The 5,100-nt window shown below is 35.9% G+C and overlaps 1 pseudogene across 1 annotated transcript; it reads right to left on the minus strand.

Moving 5' to 3' along the window:
• Positions 1-286: 286 nt before the first annotated feature.
• LOC149194731 (PI-PLC X domain-containing protein At5g67130-like) lies at positions 287-4,806 on the minus strand (annotated as a pseudogene). Its single transcript, XR_016254561.1, has 7 exons — positions 4,621-4,806; positions 4,384-4,506; positions 4,160-4,297; positions 3,952-4,050; positions 2,958-3,558; positions 784-870; positions 287-638 (listed from the first exon to the last, which is right to left on the minus strand). The product of XR_016254561.1 is annotated as a PI-PLC X domain-containing protein At5g67130-like (transcript).
• Positions 4,807-5,100: the final 294 nt, after the last annotated feature.

Consider the following 5,100-nt stretch of genomic DNA (forward strand, 5'->3'; position numbering starts at 1 on the left):
GAAAACCAGACGAGTAAATTTACTGATAAACCCCTTGATCAGTTAAATTTCTGACTCTTAAAATGTAGAATATACGATTGGCATAATATATATTGCAGGGATGTGTTTCGTTCTCTGGGTAAATATAATCGAGGCAAATCAACCTTCCACTAAGATTTTTTACCATGATTTTCCAGGTTAATTCCAATTAAAATGAAAACCTGAAGAATAAATTCATTAATAAAAACCTTTGAACAGTTAAATTTCACTGATTTGGGACTGACTTATTTAAAAAATGAAGGGCACCTCGAACAAATGGATGCACGAGGAATTAAATAAAAATAATTTGTGTTTAAACAAAGAAGCCATATCAGAAATTTCCCAAAAATTTTACTATTTGCATGGAACGCCGTACAAATCAATGTTGGGCTTTACATGGCATATTCAAACCTGGGATTCGGACTCTAAACCTCTTCCAGCAAGATTAAAATAATGAGAACAATTGTTGCTGAAAGCCGTAGAAGGAGCTTTATGATCGGATTGTTAAATTCGGTAGAAACAGCGGCAGAGGTTGCAGGTGATGTACTTGCAGGCGAACCATTAGTATTTGTTTCAGTGCTGGAGCTGGATTTTGGGCATACTCCGTATGTTGAGTTAGCCTGAAAAATACAAGACGAACGAAATGTAAAAATGGTGGCCTTCTAATGCAATTCAATAAAAGAGTTTAGAGGGGTATGTAAAAATGGTGGCCTTCTAATTCAATTCAATAAAAGAGTTTAGAGGGGTTTTCAGAGAGAAAGAGACCTTGCACTGACTAATGTCACTGCATCCGCAAATCAGTTCCCCGTTCAGTTTATCTACAGCTTGGAATGCACCTCCCCCATAGCTTCTCTGCGCGCACACACACAAACAACAACTAGCCATTTTAATATCTGTGCTTGCAATTAAGATTTTACATAAAAATTGAGTGCATTGTACAGCTAGGTGGTAGTGATTGTGTGTGAATGTGCATGGGAAATGTATTGGGTGCATTGAATGTGAATATTAACAGAGACCATTAAATCCTGCATCTAATATGATTTCAAAACGGTGTTTTTACAGAAGGCAGTAGTCTAATCAGATTGTTTTTTTGCTTTGAAAATTATGGAAATTCCAGTAATATTTTGATAAAATCTGCAGGGATTTTTGTAAATCCAGGTTACAACTATCAAACTTCAAGATTTTGGGTGCCCCAGAGGTTTTTGATGGTGCTGAATCTATTTCCACCATCAAAAACATGATTCAAACACTGCTACTGCAAGATTTCTTGAAATTATTTTGTCCTCCAGCCACTTTTAATTGTCCAAAGAATTCCTCCACCTCAGTTGACAATGCCTTACAGAAGCTCTACTATTTATCGTCTGGCTAGGATCGAAATTCCTTCCACCCAATTTAGGGTCCAGAAATTCCTTCTGGCATTCTCAAGCAAGGTTGAAATTTCTTCCAGCCACAATATTTATGGTCAGAGTAGAATCAAAATTCCTTCCGGAATCCTCAAGTAGGGCCTAGGCTCATAGGAATCCAAACAAAGTAGAATGCATATCTTCAGAGATGTAGCTTAACTGTGTTTACATGGAAGAAAAGTTCTACATAAGTAGCTATTATAAAAGTCCTCCATTATGTCAAGAAAAGTGAATATCAATTACAGAACAAATCCAAACATAAAAGAGGGAATAGTTTAGTTAAACAAAAGATAGAACTAATTTTTACTATGTTATAAAAAAGGAGAAAAAGGAAAAAGAAAAAACAACTCCAGTAATTAGAAAATTAGTGAACCATATAAGCAGAGCAAAGTGATTTATGTTCTTCAAAAAAATTAAATCTGGATTATAAAACAAAACAATATAGATAATTAAAAGATAAAAAATAGAAAACACATTTTTATAGCCATTACCATAAAAATGAAATTGATCAGGTTATTGGTTTGAATCTTATGAAAAAGGGACTGGATTGAATTGAAGATGAAAACCACTTGTAAATCTTATGAAAAAAGGACCAGATTAAAGATGAAAAGCACTTGTGAAAAATAAAAACAAAACAACTGAATAAAAGATAAATAATCACTTCCAAGAATTCTCTTACATACCATAAATACAAAATCCAAGAGTCACTTTCAATGATTCTCTGATACACAACAAAACAACTAAATAAAGGTTAAATAAAATTTCCTGACATACAATAAAAACAAAATCCAAGAACGCCATTCATTGATTCTCAGTTTTGAACCATTGCAGCGACAGAAAAATCCAACAGTAATCAGAATTGCAGCAACAGAAAATCCAACAAAAATCAGAATTGCAGAAACAGAAAAATCAGAACCAAAAAAAACAGAATTGCAGCAACAGAAAAATCCAACAAAAATCAGAAAATGATTTATTATGTGAACATAGCTCAGTGATATAAATTATGGAAGTCTGCCTCCTTATTGACATGGAATCATTTCGTTTTATGGATCATTTTATTTAAGGTGTGTGATTTTTCTGAAATAAAGATGATGAGTCAATCAACATTTTTGGATAGCTATTTTTTACTGATAGTCAGTATGGACTGAGTTATGACCAGTTTTACCACTTCCTAATAATTCAATTATTTTGATTACAATATAAACAACTAGAAAAAAATAGAACAATGATCAGAAACTGATGTGAATGCAACAATCCGAGTTTAACATGGATCAATAAAATTTAACCTCTGTGAATGTCATAAAACCCACTAAGGTTGAAGATTGGGGTTTGTGTAAATTCAAAAAACCAAACCCACTTTCACTTTAGGACCATTGTTGTGAAAAGAAAAATAAAACAATGATCAGAAATAGATGTGAACGTAACAATCCTAGTTTAACATGGATCAATAAAATTTAACCTCTGTGTATGTCATAAAACCCACCAAGGTTAAAGATTGGTCTGTGTAAATTGAAAAAATGAAGTGATAAATTGCACTTGAAAGAAATCCACTGCTAAGAAATTAGCCCATCGGTTTCCTGCGGCCTGATGACACGCGCTCAAAATATTTAAAAGCTCATCGGAATTATCTACGCAGGCTTTAGGTACACTGGGTTGATCTGGGAAGAAATTCTCGAGAACCAGCGACTAGGCTTTTGAGCTTAGATTCTTCGATTCAGCGCGATTAGTGCTGGATCCTGCTACCAAACCAGCATCCCCATCTACCAAAATAGCTGCTCATCAATCCCTCCCTATACATCATTAAAGGCATGGGATAGGTTTTGTAAAACTTACATTGATTTTCCACCACATAGTTCCACTGATAAGAAATTCCCTCTGAGGCCTCTTTGGAAGCTATTGAGGTGAATACTATAAGGCGATAGTTTTTCACGACCATGTCGCTCACAGTGGGCCAATCACTGCCATATTTGGGCATGGCAGACACTGGGTACCAGTACTTCATCAAATCAGCTTCGGTGAAGACTTTGGTCAAACCTTTGGTAGCTTTGACATAGTCCTCGATGAATATGGTGATGATTTCAGAGGGATTGGCTGCCAGAAATGCCTGAATCTCCTTCAATGTATTCACAACTGGCATCTGTAACAGAACCATATTCCAAATAAACAAAATATTTAAATATTGGTTTAGTTAAATTTAAACATGGTTGACAAAATCTATAATCAGTTGTAATCTATCAATGTATTTAATGCTTGACATGGCTAGGTTCAAATCTCTTAAATGAAATAGACCTCAATATGAGTCGAACTGGTTTAACTTTACATCCAAGGCTTTAGTTTCACCCGTTACCATCAATATTATTGAGAATAGGGGTAAATTATAATCTCCCGGATAATGGTATGGTGCATTGATTTACAACGAAAAATAACACCCTAACAACCCGAATAGCACTTCGAATGTGGAAAATTATCCTGAATGTATTTAATTAAAAAAATACAACAGCTAATCAAGGGACTTGGGATTTTAACCTACAAAAGTTGTGAAATTGTAGCAATTGCCTCCGAAGGAATGACAGAGCCAAACATCATTCTCGTAATCATACATGTCCAACATTAGCCCTCTAGCACCATTCTGCAAAATTTTCCCCAAATTAAATACCCTAATTGCTTGAAGTCTCGGCTAAATTCCCAACGATTCAAATACCCTAATTGCCCTGAAATATTTTACAGGCCATACATACATTTAACTGATCCGTAACGCTAACTTCTTGGTTATTGTAAGTGAATCTTTGGACACCCGTCTACGATTCTTCTCCGATGATTGCATAAGAATTGTGGGTCGTCAGCCATGAGTATTTATTGAAAGGTAGGCCGCCCACCTAAACAAAAATAAAAGAAAATGTCAATGATTTGCAGAGAAATTAAATGAAAATCAATCAGAATCTTTCAAAGTTGAGAATGATGCCTTTAAAGTTGGATTTGTAGTATTAGTCCTGGTGCATCTGTAACTCGAGTCGCCCACTGAACTACACAATATGCATTGAAGACCCGCGACACAGTCACTGTCCTTTGTACAAATATCATGGACCTGTTGGGAAAAAAAGGGAGAAACGAATGAGAATACCCTCTTATTGCCCTGATTGATTCTAAGATTATTACAGCCAAAATAGCAGATGTGGGCAATGCGATTTGATCCCACGACCTGGCAACTCCCACTGGAACAAGCTGCTCCTGCGCCACTCGCGGGCAAAAGCACAATTGCGATGAACAAGACGATGCCCAGATTCGCCATGGAAGCGCGCTTCCCTGCGGCGGGACATGTTCCAGTTAGAAAAGAAAACATAGGAAAATAAAAGATGGAGTGTATGCTGCCCGAAGATAATAGATAGAATACAGAATAGTGTGCAATGGGCGTATCGATTCTTCCTGTACAGGGATTGCAATTGAAATTTACACAAAAGTACACAAGAAATTTACCTAATGTGGAAGGGATTTATTGAAATTGAAATATACACCAGAGTACCTGCCTAACTGATTTTCTGTGGCACAAATAATTTGTTTGAAAATCCCTTTCAGATTGTGGGATTGATAGCCCGAGCCCAGGACACAATTCATGAAAGGTTGATGTGGCCTTCAAGAATTGAAATGGTCATGTAAAATGTCATTTTATGACTGGCCTGGT

This window comes from Pinus tabuliformis, chromosome 2_2, assembly GCF_031772625.1.
Source record: "Pinus tabuliformis cultivar Carrire ecotype Pingquan chromosome 2_2, CPIR1, whole genome shotgun sequence".
Lineage (NCBI taxonomy): Eukaryota > Viridiplantae > Streptophyta > Pinopsida > Pinales > Pinaceae > Pinus > Pinus tabuliformis.